Below are 27291 nucleotides of genomic sequence, written 5' to 3' on the forward strand. Positions count from 1 at the left end.
CACGCATAGTTATCGACTCTCTCATACTGTAAGTATGCAAAAGCTACAGAGAATGTCATTTCAGTTGATGTCACTCCCACAATTTCAAGAAGAGGAAGCCGATAACTGTTGGTTTTATATGTGCAATCCATAATTAATATACGTGGGAAAGACCGAAATAAGTCCAAACTGGTAGGATGTGCCCAAAACAAGTCAGTCACAGTCATCGTGGACTCTTCAGACCGATGGCGCTCAATGTAATTATACTTGGCCAATTCACCCAATAAGTATTGCATCTGTGATCTTCCAGCTCTCTGTACCACCCTGTTTCGATGGCGTACATTGTAAATGGTTTTAAGTGTGCTTACATTGAGGGCATCTCGCTGTTTCAAGGTTACTAGGATTTCTTTTGGCCGAACCATGCTCTTTGACATATCCATTAACAATGCTTTCTCATCCTTTGATAGCCTCCCTGTATATGAATGTCCCTCGAGGTGCTCCGCAGGTGGATGATTATGCAATCCGCATACTACAGTCAATGTCCATTCATCATATGTGGTAAACCTGTGAGCCCTCATATCAAAAGGACAACCACACTTCTTCGTACCGGTTATTCTTGATGTATTGTTGCCATCATGTTTTAACTTCTTTGTTGCTTTATATTGGCCACTCCTCTCACAAGCAAGATACATCCTGGGTCTTTTTTTCCCTCCACCATAGTCTGATGTTTTGATTACAATGACCAAACCATTTCTCTTTCCAACTTCACGTACCCAGTTGAGCAATTCATCCTTACTTTTGAATACCTACAAAGTTAAATAAATATTATCAAACATTTACATTTGGTGAGCAATTCAAAACATAATCGTTAGAATTTCGTAGACTGAACCTGTTCAGTTGTGAAATGAGTGGTGTAATCTAACACAAAATTCGCGCAAACCTGACTTCCTTGAGTTGACACATATTCCTGCATGTTTTGTATAACATTACAAATTTTTAATGGCATTATAAAGATTAATTTGCAATTTGAAACTGTAAATTTGGTACGCAGTTTGCAAATTTGGAATATAAAATGGAAAAAAAAAATTTACTTCATTCGGAAGTAGTTGTCCGAATTTTTTTTCAAATTTCGGAAGTTGAATGTTGTATAAGTTATCATTTTTCGGACAACAACTTCCGAATTTATATATATTTTTCGGACAACAACTTCCGAAATTTATCAATTTATTCGGACATCAACTTCCGAAAATACATAATTATTTCGGTAGTACATTTCCGAACAAAATAACAAAATTCGGCTCTGGTTATCCGAACGACGCTGCGAAAAAAAAAAAAATTAAACTCACATTTCCTTCGCTCTGCTTCACATGAATACTTATTTGCTGATTTTCAGAAGACAAATCCTCCATCACAAATAAGTAATGAAGAATGAGGAAGGAAGAATGAGGAAGACAGCTTGTGGAAGGAGTGTGGAGCTTGTGCAAGGAGTGTACACTAATGAAGAATGGAGTAACTTTGGAGCTCTGGTATGGAGTAACGTGTGTGTGTGTGGATCATTTAGCAAAATGAGGAAGCAGAGGCATTGCAACGTCTGTGTGTGTATTGAGAGGATGTGTGTTTATTTGAATTGTGTGAGATGTCTATAATGGTAATTTTATTTAGGGATAAAATTGTAATAAAAATAAAATTCATTAAGTGTGTGCAAAGAGTGGAATTGGTGTGTGCAAATAGAGGCTCCCCTAATGCTAGCAATACCAGAATTGTCCCTACTTTAATTGCCCTTGTTGTTCTCGTTTATTACAACTCACATCTATGGCGGTGTAGTTGTTTGTTGTTGAATTGGAAAGACGGTGAGCTGTCTTCAGAGTGTGTTTCCTCTATCTCGATCCTGCCCAACCAACCAGAGAACACCATCTATCCCTTGATTTCTTTTCCAAGAATTCTCCATACGCTACAAACGGAAGCGGTGTTTCGGTACTGGTAGCTTCCACCCTACGCAGGAGGGCTCCCACCTCTATATCTATCTACAATCATATATAAAAAAAAGCAAAAGCTCAATGTTGTGTTCAGTTTCCATTTCACCATCATGTATACAAAACCAGACAATGCAATACGTAAGTGCCCTTTTGAGCCATGTACTGTGTGTCTTTTGTTCCTCTCTCTGTTCTGTTGTGAATTCTAACTTCGTTCACTTTTGTATTTTTATGTTGCTCACAGTTGTGCTGCGAAACCGGACAATCTGGTATGTAGCCCAATTACGCATACCATTTGTTCGATAATATGCTCGACTAATAACCAATTTATATAAAACAGAAACAAGGTTTTCCTACTTGTTTCCCATGGAATATCTCTAATGATGAAGATGAACACTATGAAACCCAATATGGTAGCTACTGACATTGAAATCCAATCAAAATATTGAAAATAGGGTTTCATAAGATTAGGGTTTTATGTTTTCTGTGAGCTCTCTTTCTAATAGCTTGTGATTTGTCTCTCTTCGAATGGTAAAAAGATGTGATTTTCAGATTATCTTACGTTGTTTATGTGGCAAGTTTCATAGAAAAATAATCAATTCTTTTCATTGTTTGCATTGTTCTTTATATGAGTTTTTGATACCCTGTTATACTGGAACATTTGTTAATTGATGAAATTAGCTCTAGGTTGTAATGTAAAAAAGTGGGTTTTGGGTTATAGACTCTATGTCATAGGATTACATTTTTGGTTTGATTTAATGTATATTTGTTCACAGTGGTTATGTAAGATTAGATTTTGATAATTTGCAAGTCATGATAAAACAAACAGGGACATCAGCACTCCATTGTAATTTAGATGTTTGTGTATGATTGTGAAACACATTGTTCAGTTATTCACTGAATTTTTTTCCGGTTAGGAATGATGGATATAATTATGTCGGAGGTCCATGAAACAAAATCGAATGATATTGACAACACAAGCAATGCTTGCTGATGATAATACTAAAGTTGTGAACTTGAGGGGAATCTAATCTAATTTAAATGTTTATGTGTTTGGTGTTGATATAGATGCTGGGCCCAAGCTTGTTAGGAGAATTGCAAAAATGGCACTTGGTATTGGTGGCTTTGGAGGACTTTTCCCTCTTGGTTGTGTTTTTTTATATAGATATATTTTTTTCTGTTCTTTTGTGTTTTCAATTCTTAGATGTAGGACGTATGAAATTTGGGGCGTTGATTCAATTTAGCAGTTCTACTCATGGATTTGACAAGGAAAATAGGAAGAACTTGTAAAGAAAATCATTATTACTTTGGTTACCATGAAAATCATGAAGAAAAATAACCATCAGGGAAGTTTTTAATTTTGAATAACTCTCTTTTTCAATTTTTTATTACTTTATAAAAAATTTTGTAATCCATTTTAGTCCTTTTCACAATTTTTTTTTTTGACCTTAGAAATTGCAGAGACAACGTTAGGTAAAAATTGTAATTAACAGATATTTGTCAGCCACGCATTCAATTTGATATCTATACTCATATAGACATAAAGTTGGGTGTTTATTATCTATATACTGAATTAGTGATATAGACATAAAAGTCATATAGACATAAAGTGGGATGAGTTTGTGTTGAATTTGACCACCTCTTTACTTTTATCTCCTAGAATGCCAATGTTAGGCTGATGATAAATCTACGACTTGGGTTGAGACATAAAGTTGGGTGTCTATTATCTATATACTAAATTAGTCATATAGACATAAACTGGGATGAGTTTGTGTTGAATTTGACCATCTCTTTACTTTTCTCCTAGAATGCCAATGTTACGAGTTGGGTTATTGAACAGCTCCAATGTATCCACTTTCATGAAAGCTGTCACATAGCTATAAGAAAGGCTTTCTTTACCTTTCATTATCTAAGTTGAAAGCCTTGATTTGGTCTCTGTTAGTCAATTAGGGGGGAAAAAAAAAGAAAAAGAAAATTTGATTCCATTGTATTTTCAAATGGATTGATTGAATTGTTGATTTTTTTTTTTTTTTATTATTAGTAAAAACATTCTTTAATTGAAGATGAGATGGTATCTTTCCATGTATTTCACCAGAAAATCATTGAGAAACTGAAGGTTTGGTAAATGCTATCAATGTTACGATAGTAATCTATTCCATGTTGTCTTGACATAACTTTTTACTATTATATGCATGAATCAATTAAGCATGACACACAGTCAATGTGATAAGTTTTGGAGTTGCAAATGGTTTGAAATCAATTCCTTTTCAATATTTGCTGCTATGTTTTTGCGATTTTTTTGTTTGTAGATGTGAAGGTATTTGAAAGGTAGTTGTGTATCATGCTTCGTGTCATGCTCCATTTGTTTGACGTCGATGATCATACCATCGTCATCGTCTTCTTTATCTTCATCTTCATTGGCTGATCAGCAGATGACCACTACATCTCACCATCACTTCGGCAATCCAAGCAAAAACTTAGAAACCTTCTCCATCACCATCATTGAGGTAGAATATTTACTCGAAATCCTTATGATTCTATTTGGTTTCTAAGAAATTGCAGGAAAACAATAAGAACCGTAGCCAAACCAAAAAAGCTTTTATTTTTTATTTAGGTTACCGATTGAATGTAATGGTACAATTTTTGACATTTTGAATTTTTTGTTCCTCGATGATGTTAGCTCAGAGCATGAAAGAAGAATATGGGTTGTTTGTGTGGCCATGTAGTGTTGTTCTGGCCGAGTATGTTTGGTAACAAATGTCATGCTTTTCTGGTGTTAGCATGATTAAGGTTTGTGTAATCTTTACTTCAAAATTCCAAGGTGTGTGTAATCTTTACTTCAAAATTCCATATGTAAATCTCTTATTCTTGAACCATAAGTGAATGAATTTGTGTTGTAACTGGCTATTTTTTGTAAATATAGTGCACTCCTTTGTGTTTTTAATTTTTTTTTTTAATTTTTAATATTTGAATTGTGATTATCTAATGTTGTTATAATTGTTAGTTTACAGCTTGGAGCTGGAACTTCTTTGCCGGGGTTGGTTGCCGCGAAAGTGGGTTTGGACGTCACACTAACCGCTGAATCAAACAGACCAGAGGTATTATGTTGTAAAATGATGTTGGTTTACCTTTTTTTTCCCTTCACATTGCTGCATGAACTTTGATGTTATGTATATGTTTGAGTATGTGGTTGTACATAAACATAATAACTATTTTAATGAACTAATATATCATAGCATGCTTACAATTAAGCACTATTAATTCCTTTGCCAACCACTCAGACCTCAAGGAAGTTGGTCTAGAAAGTACTATATTAACTGCTTTGCCAGCTAATCTTAGTAGGGAAATTTAGTCTATAGGCCCTTATTGGAATTTAGGTGGAGATTTTATTACCCGGCTTTATTTTTTATTATTGGGTCCACAAATGAAGTTTTGATAGTCCAATTTGTTATGTATGGCATTCTGTACTCATGGTTTTGCTGTTGTTTTAACCACAAAATAAGTTTATATGCATTTGTTGTTAGCCCTTGGTTGAATAAGGTCACAATTTGAGGATGTGAGCTCAAATTTTGTGTTAAACAACATGTAGTGACTCTTTCCACCTTCCTTCCTCTGCCTGCTGAACTGTCAAGCTAATGAAAGGACTTTATGCCTGTGGAAGTGTTCACCCTGCTTAATAATTTGCAATTGCTTTGTTTTCAATTTTAGCCCAATATGACTAATTACTAAAAAGACTGATTCCAGCAACAACTCTTTGTTCCTTTTGTTTTTCAGTAGATACCCCGAATGGTTAAACTGGGTTGAATGACAATTTATGTTACCAACACTGGCTAATGTCCTTTGTGTGATTACTTAATAATCATTCTATCCTAATCATGTGCTTGTGCCTCGTCTTTTTTGTACAGTATTGTCAAACAATGGTCTGAGTTTGAAGTCCATCTTGGATGTTGTCACGACCCAAACTGCCCCTATAAGTTTAGCGTCGTAACCGGCCAGCAATCCTTGAATTACCAAAGGCCCCTTAACAAAACAACATATAATTAGGGTCTGCGAAACCAAATAGATAAAGTAGACATAGTCCATAGAGCTGCGTCGACGTATATGAGACAATAATCTTCAAAACAAACTTATGTATATACTTGTAGTAATCCTTGGATTACCAAAGAGCTCCTAACAGAACAAGATATAATTAGGGACTGCGGAAGCAAATAGATAAAATAGACATAGTCCATAGAGCTGTGTTGATGTATATGAGACAGTAATCTTCAAAACAAACTTACGTATATACTTGTGACGTCACAAACACATAAGTCATACATCATCCATTTACACAAGTATAGCCAAATGGGGACTTAGCCCAAAGTACAGATAAGCAAAACAAACAAAAATATCTGCAGTAAGGTTACAAAACGGACATTACAAAAAGGGAACCTCCCTGGGAGGCACAGTGGCTGGCTAACCCAAGACTCCAGGCAGTAGCTTAGGCCTGGTCACGTATCTGCTCACCTACATACATAATATAAATAATGAGCAGAAGCCCAATGAATAATAACAAGGTAAAGGATTTTAATGAATCATGTCCATCACAGAGTCAGAAATCAGAGTTTATATCAGAAACGAATCCTTTTCAGAAACAGATTTACATTCTTTCCAGAATGTAATTCTGACAGCAAGTATTTATGGTACATCCATTTAGCTATCATGACATATCACATTTTGCATAGTCGGTATGGACAACCATAAGGGTTCATATCTTGCACGCAAGTAGCCATGGTATTGTTACCTCCAGGCGAGGGCCACATGAATATAGGCCTCGGTATTGTTACCCTCGGGCAAGGGCCACATGAATATAAACCACGGTATTGTTACTCCTAGGCAAGGGCCACGTGAACTAAGGATGCCACAAATACATTTCAGAAAAATGAACTTTCATTCATGATTCACAAATAGCATTCCAAATAGCAGTTTAGAAAACAAATCTTATTACTTCATACAGAAAATAAATAAAGTTGAACATAGCTTTACTAAGTTATTACTCATAAGTAATAGATGGCTTCAAGAAAAACAGACAGAATGGGCAAATCAGACTTCTTGTGGCGCGTGACCTACACAGTTACAGAGCGAACACGTCCTGAATTACACACCCGAAAACATTAACTTAATTCTTTCTTATCTTGGTGTGTTTTTACTTCTTATCCTCATTATGGTGTCTTAATCTTGGCCTAGAAATGCCTTTGATGCAGTGAAAATGCTAAAATGCACTTAAAAACACTTAACAAAAATTGCTGAAAACAGGGGTCTCGCTCGAGCGCAGCTTTCTTCGCTCGAGCGGACATGCAAAATGTGAGTGGTCGCTTGAGAGCACATTCCTTCACTCGAGCGGTCTGTAAACTTTGCAAAAGTGTTGTTTGTTTGATTTATCCACTTGTAGACTCGATTTTCTTCGCGCGCCCCCCTTTTGGAGAGGCGCGAATTGGTCCTCTACAGTTCGGACTCCTGTTACGGTTCTGAATCTAATCTCACAAAGTGCAATATGAGACCGATAAGCACCAAAGAGTCCAATCCAGCAAATCATTTTGGAAAATCAGATTTTAAATCAAATAATGCCAAAACTGGATTGCTTTGCCAGATTACAGAGTCGCTACCTAAATGCTTTGTTTTTGAAAAATTTAGGAAACCCTGACTCGTGTCGAAAGTCACGTGTCCGTTATCACCAAAGTTGTCTCGGCTCGGGAACTTAGGTACGAGAGGGGAAGGTCCTGAAATGAGCACCCTCGATCAAAGGATCGACTTCTACTAAGCATGATATGTTGTTTTATAAATCTCATATGTTCTTATCCGGTTATTAATCTAACTTTACTATGTGACGCACACACAATCAAGTATAGACTAAGTCGCGAGAATTGGAACAAAATAACTCATGTTTGTTTTCGAAAATAGTTTGAAAGTGCTACTCGCAAGTGGGCTAAAGCGCGGATTTGCCACCCTCAAGTGGGCTTAAAACATGATTTGCCGCTTCGCAAAGTGGGCTTAAAACTCACAATCATCGAATTGTTCCAATTCAAGCAACAAATCCTTCATCCACAGGCATTCATGCGTTTAAGCACTTAAGCAAATAGTCTCATGGCAAGCATGCGATCATGTCAACACTCACACTCATGCAAGTATGCTAATTAAGCTAACACTTACAGTGTACTCCGAGCCAAAACAAAAGCTAGTTAGAAATATGCATGATCCTAACTATACAAAATGCCTAATGTAACACATGCAATAATGCAATATAATAGGCTCGACTATCTAAGATGACATATGAATGTAACGATTTGATACATGTATTCAAAGAGGTATTGAAATACGATGCAGTTTGAATGATGCGCCAAGTCCGGTACATGTAAGACAAATGGATGATGCAAACATGCAAGCATAAGGTATGCTAATCGAAACATGACCCTAAACTAACCATCAAAAACGGTTAAGTAAAAAAGAGAAAAACGTGGGGTTGGAAGACATGCACACACACACGCACGCTTATTATAACATTACGCCCTCGCAAAGGAGGGTCCGAATAAATAAGCTAACTAGCTACGCTAATTAAGCTAATTATTACAAAACAACTAATTAACTATTCTAACTGATTAATTATCACAACATAATGAATAACTAATTATGCTAAACTAATTAAAATATTACAAAACAGATTAAACTAATTAATTACAACACATGTATTAATTAGTTACAACTAGCTAATGAAGCAATAAAGTGGCCTCGTGGGCGAGAGAGATATGCATGCTCGGTAGGCTTCGTTCCGAAAATCCACCACCTTGCCTTTGGATGCCTCTGTTTTCACTTTGCTTTGATCTCTGAACAATACACCAAATAACAGACTACTTCTGCTCCACCTTAGGAACACTTTGAGCAACTTTTCCATTGATGGCCGGTCGACTACCATAGGTGACTGTCGGCCACTACTACTGGCCGGTCGGCCACTGTTTGTGGCTGTCGGCCACCCTTTCCCTGGAATTCTCCTTTTTGCTGCAATGGAGAGCAAAATAGAGGCAAAGCAGTGTATTCTCACACAATATATGCACTATTACCCTCCTTATTATTTCTCAAGCTCAAAGGAGTGTAATTCTTCGTTCTCAAGCCATCAACCAAGCATTTTCAATGCATGATGGTCAAAGAGTCAAGCTTGTACAAAGTCAATGAATGCACAAATAAGACTCAAAGACCACCACTCTATCATGCATGATCAAGGGTGATGGCAACCAAGAAACGTGACACGTTTTATCACTTTGAGTATGAAACGTCCCACATTTCTTGTGTTTGGATTAACGTCCGATCCAAACACATGCAATGCAACACAAATGCTTATCTTGTTCATGTTTTACTTTGCTCATTTTGTTTATACATTTTACATTACCGATTAATCCTTTAACTAATTAAGTCTAATGTGAAAGTCCTCTAATTGGAAAGACAGCCTAAGCCACAAATGCCTTGAGCATGAAAGAGGTCTCATGCTGTTGGTTAGGAGGAACCCTCATGAGAGAGTTAAAACCATTAGGCATGAGAGTCTCAACTTCACACTCAAGCCAACAAGGGGCTCAAAGCCACTTTCAAGACAAATTGAAAAGTGAAGAATAGAGGGGGTTGTAAAATTTTCAGTGCTGAAATGGTATAAAAAATAGTGCTACAACATGCAAGCAACACATGCACAACATGTTCAAAGCCAAAAACATCAAAGCTAGTGAAGAGCACTACACTAGAGGCATGCAATATCAAGCTTAATTGACCAAACCAGCTCAAAACAGAGCTAAAACATGCCAAGTCAGAGGCTAAAATATGCCGAGATTGAAGCATAGAAGGCAAGAAAAACATGCTCACATGTTGGCTCACAAACAAGGCTCAAAGCACAACTCTCAAAAGCAATGAAAGAGTAAGATAAGTGAGTGTGACAGAGATATATACACTGAAATTACATGCTAAATGATGCTACAACATGCAAGCAACAAAAGCAAAGCATGTTAGAGGCCTTAAAACACTAAGCAAGTGAAGGCATTTGCACTATAGCTATGCAAGACAAGGTTCAAGTGACTTAACTAGCCCTAAATAGAGGTAAAACAAGTCAAAAAAGTAGCAAAAACATGCTGAAATCAAGTCACAAAATGGTAGAAAAACATGCTCACCTGTTAGGCTATCTACACTTACAAACAAGACACAAGGAGGGGAAGCCACCCCCTCCCATTTTGGACCTCAAAACATGGTTTTTGTCACTGAAAAACCTCTGAGTTTCAGTGGTAAAAAGTCCAAAAAAGTTTGATTTGAAGGTGATGAGAAATAGTGCAAAAAGCTTAATAAGCTAAAGAGCAAAAAGGGGGGGACAACCCCCTAACTCATAAAGGCTCAAACCACCACTTTTAGGACTGAAAAACAGAACTCTTTACATGCAAAAACTAGCCTTGAAATGGTGGAAAAAGATGGCAAAGCAAATATGAAAAACAAGCTTAAAGGGAGAGAGTTATACCTCTTGAAGCACAACACAATTTTAAGCAACAAAACCAAGAAAAACCACCTTAAGGAGTTCCAAGAGAGCCTCAAACAACCTCATCCCAAAGATCAACAACTTTGATTAAGGGCTGATAGGTTAAAGTTTGATGTATGCAAGCTTCTAAGCACGAAAGCTCTAGAGAGAGAGGATTGTAGAGAGAGAGGCTCCCCAAAATATTTCACTCCTAAATTGTTCTAACCTTTCAAACCATAGAGAAGGCTCTCTATTTATAGAAAAGATAGAGCCTTGGTCGAAAATATCTGATTTAGAGACAGCTGGAGCAAAATATCTACAAATTCTGAGCTTTCTGGACACTTTTGGCCGACCAGCCACCATTGGTGGCCGACCAGCCACTAATGGTGGCCGACTAGGGTCACTTTTGGCTGACCTATGACTGACAAGCTCCATTTGTGGCCGGCACACTCCACCAATGGCCGACAAAAAAAATTGGTTCTGGCCCCGACTTCAGACAGGCATATTTCCTTCGTCTGGATCCTTTTGAGGTCATTCTTGAGCCTAAAATGAAGCCCCGAGAGTCTTATTTCCAATTGTGGTAGCTTCACATCAAAATTCCAAGTGTTCTAAGAGATATCCCTCTTTTAGTGAAGACTGCTCGATTTTGGTCCAACCGGATTGATGCCCAACTTCAACCAGCCATATCTCCCTCATCCAGACACGGCTTTAAGAGATTCTTGAGTGCAAAATGAAGCCCCGAAAGTCCAATTTCCAATGGTGGTGGCGTCATAGATAAAATACAAGTGTTCAAATGGATAGGCCCGATTTAGCGAGGGCTGCCCGACTATCTTTTAACGGTTCATGCCCGTCTTCTCCCCCAACTTGGTTTATTCCCTCTCCTCAAACTTTCTTCAAATTCAAACCTCTAAACAAGATGTTTTGAAATATTTTTCAAAAATTTCACCTCTCTTTCACGCATTTCCACTTTGTCCTTGCTCGGTTTACCGAAAAGCGCAACATTTAACAAAATGCGAGCGTCGGAACATCGTAGGAACTTTTTCAAAAACTATTTTGAAAAAGAGGGTTTTAAGGTCTAAAATCTTTTGGTCAAAATGGTTTTGGTCCAAAAAGGGGTGTGAAGTTGGGATTTGAAGCTCCTCTTACTGAAGAAATCGAATCTTTGCACTGCACATCTATCATCACCATGTAAGCTATCAGTGGCACCCAAGTCCTAAGAGCGGTCAAAAATGGAGTGTCTACACCACTCGAGCGCAAGACTCATGCCCTCGCTCGAGCGCAATTTTTGTTGCTCGAGTGGTTTGCAAAACATGCAAACTTCTGGGAGCATGCATTTTACACTCGAGTGGACTTTTGGTCGCTTGAGCGGAAGCGCAAAAATAAAAGTGGTCGCTCGAGCGCAGGATTTATCGCTCGAGCGTGGAAACAGAATTTTGGAATTTCCAGAATTGCTTCCAAGCTTCAAATTCAACCCCAAAGCTATAAATTATGGTTTCTTGGGCCAAAAACTTAAGGAAACTCTTGTAAACTTGCAAAACATCATGAAGTAAAAATCATTACTCAAAATCAAGGAAAAAACAAGTGGATTCTTCAATTCAAACTTGAATTATGAGTACAAACACCATGCATGTATTGACTTGGGTTCAAAATTTTCAAAACATAATCAAATGAGATAAGAGGATGTAAAACATGATAAATTCCTACAACTAAGCTCAATTTATTACATGCATGAGAGAATTTTTTAGAAAACATGCCCCAAATGCAATGAAATGCACATGCATGTATGAATTGATCTTCCTTTCCACCTCTTAAGCTTAATTCTTGCTTTTCTTAGCTCAATTCTCTTGAATTCATGTATGAACCAATTCAATTACAAAACTAAAGGTTTGATTTCTTACCTTAGGTGTTCAATTAGGTCTAAGATGCTTAATTCTTTGAGGTAGGAGGTCAAGTTCCAAAGTTCCTCCCAAATGCTAGCTTCATTCCCTTGAGTTTAAACTTCTCTTCACTCCCTCTCTTCTCTCTCACGTTTTTGTCTCAAAAATGGTCAAGAAAAGATGAGTCTAGGTGGTGTGGAGGCCTTATATAGGCTCAACTAATGAATTAGTTTGAGTCAAAGATAACTAAATGGGATTATTTTATTCGTTTCGAGTCGAATTTTAATTGAACCTACATTAAAATTCTAAAATTTCTAAATAACACGTATACCAAGTCAATTTCTGAATCGGATGCCTATAAGGCCTTCAATTCGCAAATTGAGACGGAAATGGAAACATATATTTCTAGGTTAAACAGATATAAACATAAATAAGGCAACACATATATGCAATTTAATTCAGAATTTCTCTTAATTACTGATTAATCTTATTTAACCACGTATTAACGTAAATCAGAGGTCGGGGTTGTTACAGTCTTCCCCCCTTAAAGAGTTTGGTCCTCCAAACTCGAATTACCTTCGTTTTGGAAATACACCGGGTCTAGAGGGAACAAATCTGGGTATCTCTTCATCATATCCTCCTCTATCTCCCAAGTTGAATAGGTCCCTCTATGGTTTTGCTAGTCAACTTTCACCAAGGGAATTTCCTTGTTCCTCAATCTTTTGATTCGGCGGTTAACGATCTGTATTGGTCTCTCTTCGTAAGTATAATCATCTTTCAGAAGCACATGAGTCGGTTCTATCACGTAGAGCGGGTCTCGTAAGTAATCTCGAAGCATTGAAACATGAAAAACGTTGTGCATATGCTCCATCACCGGAGGTAAGGCTACCCGGTATGTTACTGAATTGATCTTCTCAAGAATTTCATATGGCCTAACATATCTTGGTATCAACTTGCCTTTCACCCCAAATCGCGTTTGACCTTTCATTGGAGTTACTTTTATGAACACACGATCACCAACTTCATATTCTCTATCTCTTCTCCGGATATTCGCATAACTCTTTTGACGGCTCTGTGCAGTTCTTAGGCATTGTTGAATCAGTTTCATTTTCTTAGTTGTTTTTTGCACAAGTTCCGATCCCAACAACAGTCTATCACCTACCTCAACCCAATAGATCGGAGATCGGAATTTCCTACCATACAAAGCTTCGTAAAAAACCATACCAATACTTGAATGGTAGCTATTATTATACACAAACTCGGCCAACGGTAAGTAGGTTTCCCAACTGCCTTGAAAGTATAGAGCACACATCCGTAACAAATCTTCCAACGTTTAAATGGTCCATTCAGATTGGCCATCTATCTGTGGGTGATAAGTATTGCTTAGCCTCAATTCAGTTGCTAGAGCTTGCTGTAGACTCTGCCAGAATCTTGAAGTGAACATAGGATCTCTATTAGATACAATAGGTATTGGCACGCCATACAATCTCACAATCTCATTAACATACAAGTTAGCCAACTTATTTGCATCATACAACGATTTAACAGGTAAGAAATGTGCGGATTTAGTTAAACGATCAACAATTACCCAGACAGAATCCATACGTCAAGGAAAGTGAGGTAATCCCACAATGAAGTCCATAGTAATATGTTCCCACTTCCATTCCGGTATTGGAAGCGGTTGTAGTAATCCAGTGGGTCGTTGATGTTCAGCTTTAATTTGTTGGCAATGTAAGCATCTAGCCACAAAGTCTGTAATACACTTCTTCATTCCAGGCCACCAAAAATTCTGTTTCACGTCATGATACATCTTTGTAGTTCCTAGATGCATGGCAACTTTGGAGTTGTGGGCTTCAGTCATAAGGCATTTCCTCAAGTCAAAACAGTCTGGCACACAAAGGTATAGACACCCCATTTTTGACCGTCCTCAAGACTTGGACGTCATCGTTTGAACACTCAATGATCATCCATGCTCGTGTTCATTTTGAGTTCCTAAAGGTCTCGGCTGCGCGCTTTGCCTTGGAGCCTCTCAACTTGTTTGTTTTGTGCTTGGTTGTGGACCAAGAGCTTGTGGTTTTGTTTCTAAGGGAAGGGGGTGGCTTGTTGGCCAGCCCTACAACCCATCGGCCAGGTCTCATGCCTATCGACCTTTCCTTCTATCCATCGGCCATCAGTGGTGGCCGGTTGGCACCCTTTTTGGCCGGTCAGCCATGTTTGTTGGCCGAGGCCTTTTTATTTGCTTTTGCAGATATTTTTGTGCCAGCTGTGACAGCTGGTGAGCACAAATTTCATCCTCCATACACGTGTATGGAGGGATTGAACCAAGCTTTTAACTTGTCCAACAAGCTCAAAACTTGAATTTCTATAAGAGGGGAGGCCCCTCTCCCTTTCTAGAGGTTCTGAAAATTGGTTTAGAGATATACATATCTATCTCTCTCTATATTTCTTCCTCTCTCTCTATATTTGTGTGAGTTTGTGCCTTAAAGTGTGCTTTCTTTTCACTTTTGCACTACAACACCTAGTAAAGCACCATTGCTTTGTTACTGAGGTGCTAGAGGACCTTGTTTGGACCCTTAAAGTTTGTTTCTTTGGCTCAGAAGTTGCTGTTCTAAAGAGGTTCTTCAAGGGTGAGTTCCTTACCTCTTTAAGGCTTTGTTTTCTTAGCTTATTTAGCCAACTTTGCATGCTTCTTTTGGCTTAGCTTTCAACTGAAAAAGGTCTTGTTTTGAAGTGCTTAACATGTTTGTTTAAGGCCTCTTTGGTGTTGGGGGTGGTTTACTCCCTTGCATGCCTTATTTGCTAGGCTTTTGAGCCATTACTTTAGGCCTTTGTTTTAGCCTTTATTTGGCCTCTTCACCACTGAATTCTAGAGGAATTTCAGTGGTGGAAAGTATGTTTTAAGGTCTTAAATAGGAGGGGGTTGTCCCCCCTCCTCTTCTCTTGTATGCTTGTGTTGATGGCTTATCAAAGTGGCATGTTTTTCTACCTCTTTAAGGCCCATCTTAGCATGTTTTTGCCATTTTTTTAGCATGTTATAGCTCTATCAAGGGTTGGTTTGAAGCCTCTTGCATAATCCTTGCACTTGTAGTGCATTTCCATTCACTAGCCTAACATGCATCATGCTTTTGACCATTATTCTAGCATGTTTTTGGCTCAACTCCAGCAAGCTTTTACTCATGTTTTAGCATGCTTAAGCTCTGTTTTATGTTGTTTTGGTCATGCATGCCATGCTTTGTATAGCCATAGTGCATTCTTGCTCACTAGCTTTGAGTTTCATGGTCTCTAACATGGCTTACGTGAGTTGTTTGCATGCTTTGGCCTCATTTCTACCATGATTTCAGTATGTGTAGTGTGGCCATACTCTCTCATATTTCACTATTTCAATGCTTTTGGTAGGTCATGCTTTATGCCTTAAGCATGAGCCCACATGTATGCCATCTTGCCTAGGCTTTTTGCTGGAAATTTGTGTTAATGTATATAATAAGATAGTGGCATGTATAGAATATGATAGTGGTGTTGGTGGCAGATAGTGGCATGTATATAATATGATAGTGGTAGATAGTGGTAATATATAATATGTAAGTGGCATATAATGGGTTATAATGATGTTTGTAATATCTCCTATATAAGGAGTGTCATTTGGTCTTGTAAGATAAGAAGTTTTGAATATAACAGAAATATATTCCTTCTTCCTCATATTTTCGGAGTTCTTCTTCCTCATATTTTCTTAGTTGGTATCAGAGCAACAAAAAACACAGCAGCCCTAAAACCGTTATAGCCATGTCGGAAGTCACGTCCGAAACCACTTCAACCCCTGCCGCTGCCATTCCGGTGAAAACGTCCAACTCTCACTCTGTCCAAATCACCACCATCCGCCTAAATGGTGATAATTTTCTCCGCTGGTCACAATCTGTCCGGATGTATATTCGTGGGCAAGGAAAGATCGGTTACATCACTGGTGACAAGAAGACTCCTGCTGTTAATGATCCGCTGTTCGACAGTTGGGACGCTGAAAACTCCATGGTTATGACATGGTTGGTCAATTCCATGGAGGAGGATATAAGCTTTAATTACATGTGCTATACTACTGCACAAGAGTTGTGGGATAATGTTAGTCAGATGTATTCTGACCTAGGAAATCAATCTCAAGTTTTCGAATTAACTTTGAAGTTGGGAGAGATTCGTCAAGGAGATGATTCCGTCACCAAATATTTCAATTCGTTGAAAAGGTTGCGGCAGGATCTTGACATCTTCAACACATACGAATGGAAATCGGTTGACGACTGCAACCACCACAAGAAAACTGTGGAAGACAGCCGTATTTACAAGTTTCTTGCCGGCCTCAACATTGAGTTCGATGAAGTGCGAAGAAGAATTATTGGCAGGCCTCCTCTCCCATCCATTGGCGAAGTATTTGCCGAAGTCAGAAGGGAAGAGAGCCGAAGGAGCGTCATGCTTAAGAAAAAAGGTACTGGTGAATCAATTGAAATTTCTGCTTTAATTAGCGATGCTGCGGCCAACAAGGCTGCAAATTACCTGCGCAGGTTTGATGATAAGCCACGGGTCTGGTGTGATTTTTGCAACAAGCCTCGCCATACACGCGAAACGTGTTGGAAGATCCATGGCAAACCTGTCAACTGGAAAAGCAGCAAACAAGGAGAGAAGAATCGTGGCTTTCCTACCGCTAATGAAGCCGATTCAGGTCCCTTCAACAAAGAGCAGATTGATCAACTCTTAAAGCTGATAAAATCCAACTTCTCATCCGGTACTCCTAGTGTTTTGTTGGCACAAACAGGTAGAAATCCTAAAGCCTTCTCTTGCCTAAACTTCTCTCCGTGGATCATAGATTCCGGTGCCTCCGATCACATGACTAGTTTTTCCCATTTATTTAGTACCTATTTCCCTTGTTCTGGTCATGACAAAATCAGAATAGCCGATGGTAGTTTTTCACCTATTGCAGGAAAAGGATTTATTAAACTAACTGAGAAAATTAATCTCAATGCTGTTCTTCACGTCCCCAACTTAGCCTGTAACCTTTTGTCTGTCAGTAAACTATCTAAGGATTCTAATTGTCGTGTTACATTTTTTGAATCCCATTGTGAATTTCAGGACCAGAACTCGGGGATGATGATTGGGCGTGCTAGGATGCTTGAAGGTCTTTACTACTTTGATGAAGTACCTGTTAGTAATAAAAAAGCTCAGAGCTTTAATAGTACTAGTTCAATCTCTGTTCGAGAAAAAATAATGCTATGGCACTATAGGCTAGGACATCCTAGTTTTCTTTATCTGAAACATTTATTTCCAGAATTATTTAAAGGGATTGATTGTTCTTCTTTTCATTGTGAAAGTTGCATTTTTGCAAAATTTCATCGCTCTACTTATTTGCCAAAACCTTACCAGGCTTCCAAACCTTTTTATTTGATTCATAGTGATGTTTAGGGCCCTTCTAAAATCACTACTCTTTCTGGTAAAAGATGGTTTGTTACATTTATTGATGACCATACCCGCTTATGTTGGATTTATTTGATGAATAAAAAATCTGACGTGAAAAATTTATTCACAAATTTTTACAATATGATTGAAAACCAATTTCAAACCAAAATTGGTATTTTACATTCTGATAATGGAACAGAATATTTCAATGAGCAGTTGGGTGAGTTTTTGGAAAAAAAAGGGATTTTTCATCAATCTACATGTCGGGATACCCCTCAACAAAATGGCATTGCAGAATAAAAAAATAAACATTTACTTGAAGTAGCACGTGCTATAATGTTTTACATGCATGTTCCTAAATACTTATGGGGCGAAGCAATTTTAACAGCCTCTTATTTGATAAACAGGATGCCTACAAAGGTGTTAACATACAAAACACCTTTTGATTGTCTCAAAAGTTTTTTTCCTGATACGAGGTTGTTTTCTGATTTACCCGCCAAAGTTTTTGGATGTACTGCCTATGTTCATATTCCCAGTCAATTTCGTTCAAAACTTGACCCCCGTGCTATAAAAAGTGTTTTTTTGGGTTATTCCTCAAACAAAAAGGGGTATAAGTGTTTCGATCCTCAAATCAAGAAATTTCATGTGAGTATGGATGTGTCATTTGTGGAAACAAAATCCTATTTCCCCAACACTTCTCTTCAGGGGGAGACAAGTGGAGTAGAAGACCATTTTTGGGATATTTCTATCCCGCTCCCCAATGTCATTTATACTACACAAAAACCACATCTGTCTGATAATGATCACTTAGGACAACCAAGTTCTATGGTGCCTAGTCAAGAAAATTCTTGTTTAGGGGGAGAAGTACTACAAAATGATCTAAATTCTGAGCTTCAGGTTTATACTAGGAAGCGATTTCATCTGAGGAATAATGACCCGAATGTCCATCCTAATGACCCGAATGTCCACCCGAGTTCTGGCATCGAAATTTTAGGTAATCCTATTCCTTCTATTTCCGACCTTGATGTTCCTATAGCAATTAGGAAAGGTGTCCGAAATTGCATTAAACATCCTATTGCAAATTACCTCTCCTATCAAAGACTGTCTAAAAACCATAGAGCTTTCACATCTAGGATTTCACACTTGTTTGTTCCAAGGAATATACAGGAAGCATTGGATGATCCGAATTGGAAATTAGCAGTCATGGAGGAGATGAATGCTTTAAGGAGAAGTGGTACTTGGGAGATAGTTGATCTACCCAAAGACAAGAAAACAGTTGGGTGTAAATGGGTGTTTACGATAAAATGTAACGCAGATGGAAGCGTTGAGAGATACAAGGCGAGACTGGTGGCTAAAGGCTTCACTCAAACTTATGGGATCGACTATCAGGAGACGTTTGCTCCTGTTGTTAAAATAAATTCCATCAGAGTACTGTTATCTCTTGCAGTAAATTCAGATTGGCCTCTACATCAACTTGACATTAAAAATGAATTTCTCAATGGTGATCTTGAAGAGGAGGTGTTCATGAGCCTACCGCCGGGATTTGAGCAGAGACTTGGAAGCGACAGAGTATGCAGATTGAACAAGTCATTATACGGACTCAAACAATCACCAAGAGCGTGGTTTGAACGTTTTGGGAAGGCAGTTATCAGTTGTGGCTTCTCGCAGAGTCAAGCAGATCACACAATATTTTATAAACATTCAAAAGACAGTAAAATTGCAATTTTGATTGTTTATGTTGATGACATCATTTTAACTGGTAATGATGAAGCAGAGTTAGCAGCCCTCAAAGAGAAACTCGCAAAAGAATTTCACATTAAGGATCTGGGAGCCCTCAAGTATTTCCTCGGAATGGAATTTGCAAGATCCAAGGAAGGTATATTCGTTAATCAGAGAAAATATGTTCTTGATCTCCTTGGAGAAACAGGTATGCTTGGTTGTAAGATGGTGGAGACTCCGATCGAGCCTAACTTGAAGTTACAAGCTGCTAAGGCTGAAGAAGTCAAAGAGAGGGAACAATATCAGCGACTTGTAGGGAAATTGATTTACTTGTCTCATACGCGGCCTGATATTGCCTTTGCAGTCATCATGGTAAGTCAGTTCATGCACTCACCAGGGGCAGAGCACTTTGAGGCCGTTTATAAGATCTTCAGATATTTGAAAGGAACTCCAGGGAGAGGCTTACTGTTCAAGAAACATGGACATCTTCAAGTTGAAGTATACACAGATGCAGACTGGGCAGGAAGTGTTACAGACAGGAGATCAACATCCGGATACTGCTCCTTTGTAGGTGGGAACCTAGTTACATGGCGGAGTAAAAAACAGAATGTGGTAGCTAGAAGTAGTGCAGAAGCAGAGTTCAAAGCTGTTGCCCATGGAATCTGTGAAGTAATGTGGATTAAAAGAATTCTTGAAGAATTAAAGCTTTCTCACCCGACACCTATGAAGGTCTATTGTGACAACAAAGCAGCTATATCTATAGCTCATAATCCAGTTCTACATGATCGCACAAAACATATAGAAGTGGATAAACATTTCATCAAGGAGAAAATCAATGCTGGCATAATCTATATGACCTACCTTCTAACAGGTGAACAATTAGCTGATGTGCTAACGAAGGGACTACACAAGAAGCAATTTGATAAGCTGACTAGCAAGCTGGCTATGGAAGATATCTTCAATCCAGCTTGAGGGGGAGTGCTGGAAATTTGTGTTAATGTATATAATAAGATAGTGGCATGTATAGAATATGATAGTGGTGTTGGTGGCAGATAGTGACATGTATATAATATGATAGTGGTAGATAGTGGTGATATATAATATGTAAGTGGCATATAATGGGTTATAATGATGTTTGTAATATCTCCTATATAAGGAGTGTCATTTGGTCTTGTAAGATAAGAAGTTTTGAATATAACAGAAATATATTCCTTCTTCCTTATATTTTCGAAGTTCTTCTTCCTCATATTTTCTTAGTCTTTTGGTTTGCCATATTAGTGTGTTTTGGGTGTCATTTTGCCATGTTATAACTCTGATTTTAGTTGGTGAAGTCATCTCATGCTTGGTTTTGGTAGGTGTAGTGTAATTCTCTTCATTGGCCTTGTATGCTCCATGCTTCATGCCTCTAATTCTAGCATATGTTGGCCATGTTCAAGCATGTTTTGGGTCTCGTTTTGACCTGCCTTGGGACTAGTTCGAGTCACCTTGGCCCTTTGGGGCTTGCTTTATATGGCCATGGTGTAAGTCCCTTGGCTAGCTTTAAGCTTTGAGCCTATTAGCATGCTTCATTTGTCATATGTGCATGATTTAACATCATTTGGAATATAATTTTAGAGCTTACTTCATTGCCACACTATTACATTTTCCACTCCTTCAATGCGCTTGAGAGTTGTTGTCTTCACGCCTTGTTTGTGACCCAATGTATATGCATGCTTGTATTTGCTTTTGGACTTCATTTTCAGCATGTTTTGGCCATTGTCTTGGCATGCATGAGGCTTGTTTGAGGTTGGTTTGGTCCATTGTGTATTGTATTACGTGGCCCTTGTGTCTTGTCCTTCACTTGCCATGCTTATTTTGTTTGCATGTTGTCACATTTGCATGTTGTTAGCATGTTGTTGCATGTTCATATTGTTTGCATGTTGCATCATGTTTGCATGCTTGTTGCATTGCATTGTGTTTGGATCGGATGTTGATCCAAACACGAGGGACGAGGGGCGTTTCATACTTGAAGTGATGAAACGCGCTTCATTCCTTAGGTTACCAACACCTTTGATCATGTATGATAAGGTGGAGGTTCATTGAGTCCTATGTGTTATTTGTGTGCATTCATTGTCATTGATTTGTGCAACTCAGCCTCTTTGGCCATCATGCATTGAGATACGTGATTGGTGGCTCGAGAGTCGAGCACTACACTCCTTTGAGTTTTAGACATGATAAGGAGTGTGGTTGCACACACAGTTTTTTGCAAATACATTGTCACGCCTCTCTTAGTGCTCTGTTGCAGCAAAGGGAGAATTTGCAGGAAGCAGTGGCCGATCGACCACTTAGTCTGCCGATCGGCTATCAAAATTGGTCGATAGCCATAAACTCTGGCCGATGGCCACTACTCTCGGCCGACCACTTCTCAGCATGTCCATAAGGTGGATCAAAAGTATCTTGAAGGTTGGCACAATTTTCAGAAGTCTAAAACAGTGCAAACAGAGGCATCATGAGGCACGACAGTGGATTTCCGGGAGGACACGACCGCGCATGCATCATTCATCATTCCGAGGCGGAGTTGTGGCCACCTAATTTAAATGCTTTTCATACTTAGTTGGTTTTGTAGTTTAATTAATTTGATTAATTAGTTTGGTTTGTAATAATAAGTAGCTTAGCGTAGCTAGCTTAGCTTATTATTCGGACCCTCCGTCGAAAGGGCACAATGTTGTAATAAGTGCGCATGTGTGTGATGCATGTCTTCTAATCCCTATTTCTTTCTCCCTTTTACTTAACCGCTTTCGATGGTTAGTTTTAGGGCATATTTCAATTAGCATACTTATGCTTGCATGCGTGCATCATCCATTTGTCTTGCATGCACCGGGCTCGGCGCATCATTCAAACTGCATTGTATTTCAATTCCAAATTGAATACATGTTATCAAGTTGCATTCACATGACATCTTATAATAGCTAAGCCTATTTAGTTGCATTTTTGCATGTGTTGCATTAAGCATTTTAACATAGCTAGGATCATGCATTGATTACTAACTAGCTTCTTTTTTGGCTCGGAGTACACTGTGAGTATTTATGCTTTAGCATCTTGCATGTGTGTAAGTGCTACCATGATAACATGCTTGCTATGAGACTAACTGCTTATGTGTTTAACTGCATGAATGCCTGTGGATGAAGGCTTCATTGCTTGAATTGGAACAATTAATCAAAATGTGTGTTTTAAGCCCACTTGAGAGTGGCAAATCATGTTGTTTTCTAAGCCCACTTGAGGGTGGCAAAATCCTTGTCTTAGCCTACTTGCGAGTAGCAACTTCAAACCATTTTTAAAAAAGCAAACATGAAATGTTTTGTTCCAACTTGAACGATTTAGTCTATACTTATATGATGTGCGCATCACATAGTAAGCTAGCTAATAAATCAGAATAAGAACACGTGTTTTCAAAAACAACATATCATGTTAGTAAATGCCGATCTTTGATCGGGCCAGCGGAGGTGCTCATTGCATGACCTTCCCCTCTCGTACCCAAGTTCTCGAGCTGAGGCAACTTTGGTGATGACGGACACGTGGCCTTAGGCATGAGTCAGGGTTTCCTAAATTTCCCAAAAACAAAATATTTAGGTGGCGACTCTGAAATCTGGCAAAGCAGTCCATGTTTGGCGCTTTTTGATTAAAATCGATTTTTCAAAACGATTTGCCGGATTTGGACTCTTTGGTGATTTATCAGTCTTACATTGCACTTTGTGAGGTTAGATTCAGAACCGTGACAGGAGTCCGAACTGTAGTAGCTAGAACCATAATTCGCGCCCTCGCGCGCGGAGCAGAGTTCGGGCGGTCTACAGTTTTTGGCGACTCCGCTGGGGAATTAGAGAACTTGACTCGAACACATGATATGCTGTTTCGTCTACACTTATGTGTTTCTTTGCATTGCATTTGCATTGGTGCGCCTAAGACACCGTGTTTGTCGTTTGCTATCATCCATTTGTCTTGCATGCACCGGGCTCGACGCATCATTCAAACTGCATTGTATTTCAATTCCAAATTGAATACATGTTATCAAGTTGCATTCACATGACATCTTAGAATAGCCGAGCCTAAAGGCGACCCTAAAATTTCAACACATTATTCTCAAGTACAAACTCGGGCCTTGGCTTTGAGTCGATTTCATCCACAATCTTTTTCAAGAATGAATCTTGCAGTTGTTTGTCTCTTATCTCTTCAATAATTATGGGTTGGGCAGATATAGCAGCTAGAATTCCACCATGTTCATGCAAAACCACTTCAATCTCATTCTTTTTCCAAGTCACATAGTAATTCATTCTAATTGGTGAGCAAATATGATAAATTCCCAATGGATTTTCGGCTCAACGCATCCGCAACGGTATTTGCCTTTCCTGAATTATACAAAATTTGTAAATCATAGTCTTTGATCAATTTTAGCCACCTTCTTTGTCTTATGTTCAGTTCTTTTTAGGTAACAAAGTATTTTAAGCTTTTATGGTCAGTATACACTTCACAAGTTACTCCATATAGATAATGGCGCCAAATTTTCAAAGCAAACACCACGGCTGCCAGTTCAAGATCATGAGTCGGGTAATTCTTTTCATGTGGTTGGAGTTGCCAAGAAGCATAGGCAAGCACGTTACCATTTTGCATTAATACATAACTCAAACCTTTGTAGGATGCATCACTATAAATCTGAAACCCGTCAGTACCATTAGGTAAAGTCAAAATCGGTGCAGTCACTAATCTGGTTTTCAACTCTTGAAAAGCTGATTCACGCTGGTCATTCCAATCAAATGGTACATTTTTCTGTGTCAATTGTGTCAAAGGTATGGCAAGTTTTGAGAAATCTTTCACAAATCTTTTGTAATAGCCAGCAAGCCCCAGAAAACTTCTAACTTCTGACACGTTGGTTGGTCTTGGCCAGTCGACAATGGTTTCAATTTTCTGTGGGTCTACTGATACACCATCCTTGTTGATCACATGTCGCAGAAATGCTACATTGTCAAGCCAGAATTCACATCTGGACAATTTGGCATATAATTTCTTTTCCTTTAGGGTCTGTAAGGCAATTCTCAGATAATTCTCATGTTCTTCCCTACTTTTAGAATAAATCAATATATCATCGATAAACACAACAATAAACTCATCAAGGAATTGTTTGAATACTCTGTTCATTAAGTCCATAAATGCTACAGGTACATTAGTTACCCCAAATGGCATGACTAGGAATTCATAATGTCCATATCTAGTTCTGAATGCAGTTTTCTCTACATCTTTTACCTTGACCTTTAACTGGTGATGTGACACCCAAATTTTCTTTTTAAAAAAATTACAATAAATAGAAATAAAAAATAAATAAATAATAATAATAATAATAATAGTAAATAAATGTATAATTTAGGAAATTGAGAATTTATCGATTAAATTGTTAAGGAAATAAATTGCGAGACATCACACATTAAATATTTTAGTAAGTGGTAAGTGATGTTTTATAGTTGGGTAGTGAGGTTTTTAGACGTGAACCTAACTAATAATCATAAGTAATTTTAGGAATTATGACTTTTAAAATTGGAATAACATAATAAATAAATATAAAAAAAAGGGGAGCCTTCGATGGGGCTAAGGGTCAACTTGGCCCTTGGTGAATTCGCAGAGATGAAACAAAACGACAAAGGCGTAAGACAGATGGCCTAAATAGAAACAACCATGTACAGGTGGCGGGAGGGAACATCAACATGTGTAGGTAGTTGACTTGGGCCTCACACTTTGTTTAGGTATAAATAGGGAAGTGAAGTACGTTGGTGAAGCATAGAAACGAAGTAAGCGTAAGGAGCGTAGCAAGTAAGGCTCTGGAGTGCGAGAAAAATAGGGATAAATTTATATTAAGGTGAGTTTTATTATACCTTGAGTTATTATAATGTATTTTTTATATGTCTTGAGTTATCATAATATATTTTACGAATGTTTTGACTTACCACAATTTATTTTATATAATTTATGTTTTATGGTTAGGTTAATGTTTCAATTATGTGGATTATTTTCTGAATTCTATTTGCTTAAATTAAAACCCATGAATATGCTTGTTTAATTTTAGAGATTATTTGGCAATGATCTTCTAAACAATTATTTTTTGTAAGTATCACTACAGGAGTCCCATGCCTTGGGGGACTTAAATGACCATAGGCCCCTGTTTAACCACTTTGTGGTCCCCTGTTTGTCATGGATCCATTGACCCCTGTTCTGATTGTCACTCTAGTGACCCCTGCTTTGTATCGTGGTTATAGTTATTTACGTAATTTTTATTTCATTTTCTGCCACTTGAATAATTTATTTTTGCAACTTAAATGTTTAGTTTAAATAACTATCCATAGCTATTTTGTATCCTAATACTCACAGTATAATATTTCTCACTCTGCTATGTGTTTATAGCTGTTACCCGTTTCAGGTGACGAGATTTAGCGGAATCAAGATGGGGAATGAATCGTTGTGTTTTTTTTTTTTTTAATTTCTTTTTTAAGATTTCTATCTGTTTTGTTTTTTTTATCGGACTCTTGTAATACAATAAAACTCAAATGACTATGTTTGTTTCCTTTTAAATAAGCATTTGGTACCCAATTATTTTATTTTAATTTATTTAATTTATCCGCTTGTGCTACGACTGCAAAATTATTTGAATTATTTCATTTTTATCTTGTTACAACGCCGAACCTTTGGGTACCGGGTTTGGGTCGTAACAGGTGATACCCGGATCTATCAATTTTAGGAAACACTCGGGCTCCTTGAAGTTGATCAAACAGGTTATCTATTCGCGGTAATGGGTACTTGTTCTTGACAGTTACTTTATTCAACTCCCGATAGTCAATACATAGTCTCAAAGACACGTCTTTCTTTTTGACAAACAAGACTAGGGCTCTCCAAGGTGAGGTACTCGAACGGATAAATTTCTTGTCTAAGAGTTCTTAAAGTTGGACTTTTAGCTCTTTCAGTTCAGAAGTTGACATTCTATAAGGAGTCTTGGAGATAGGTTGTGTTCCAAATATTACATAAATAGTAAATTCAATTTCCCTATCAATTAAGCCCCCCGGGTAGGTCATTAGGAAACACATCAGGAAATTCACAGACTATAGGTATCGTTTCCACATTAGTACTATCCGAAGACTCAGTCAACACACAACACAAGTAGCCCTGATAACATTTTCTTAATAATTTTTTGGCTTTCATGAATGAAATCAAGTATGGTGGAGGAACTACTCCATTCCCAATGGAAACAAGCTCAGGCATACCAAGTGGACGAAATGCAACAAACTTATTTACACAGTCAATAGATGCACAATACTTCGTTAACCAGTCCAAACCTAATATGTAATCAAAGTGGTTAATGCTCAAAGGCAGCAAATCAACGGACAACGTCATATCACCAATCAAAACATCACATGCCAGATATATATATATATATATATATGCACATACCATAGAACCCCCAGATGGTGTAGATATATACAATAAATAATTCATAAATTCTAAGGGTCTAGTTAATTTTCGAGAAAAGGCATGCGACACAAATGAGTGTGTAGAACCAGAATCTATCAAGACATATGCATTCTGGGCACAAATTCAAATTATACCTGACATCACAGACTCAGTGTTCTGTACATCTCCGGGCACTAGTGCGAACACTCTCTCTTGCCTCAACGTTTCATTGTTAGGGCCCCTGGCATTAGTTCTTGCATTTGATCTTGTTGTAGAAGCAGACCCGGCTAAACTTGTTAGAGGACGGTTAACCTCATTGGATCTCATT

At 38.1% G+C, this 27291-nt stretch overlaps 1 pseudogene across 1 annotated transcript in view; it reads left to right on the top strand.

Annotated features, from left to right (window-relative positions):
• The first annotated feature begins 1724 nt into the window (after positions 1-1724).
• Positions 1725-27291, top strand: part of LOC114283887 (uncharacterized) — a 31109-nt pseudogene continuing 5542 nt past the window's right edge. Inside the window, exons 1-5 of the transcript XR_014328363.1 lie at positions 1725-2093; positions 2197-2221; positions 4262-4459; positions 4638-4742; positions 4964-5050. The product of XR_014328363.1 is annotated as an uncharacterized LOC114283887 (transcript). The remainder of the gene's footprint in view (positions 2094-2196; positions 2222-4261; positions 4460-4637; positions 4743-4963; positions 5051-27291) is intronic.

Source organism: Camellia sinensis, chromosome 4, assembly GCF_055761805.1.
Source record: "Camellia sinensis isolate YWXY chromosome 4, ASM5576180v1, whole genome shotgun sequence".
In the NCBI taxonomy this organism is placed as follows: Eukaryota; Viridiplantae; Streptophyta; class Magnoliopsida; order Ericales; family Theaceae; genus Camellia; species Camellia sinensis.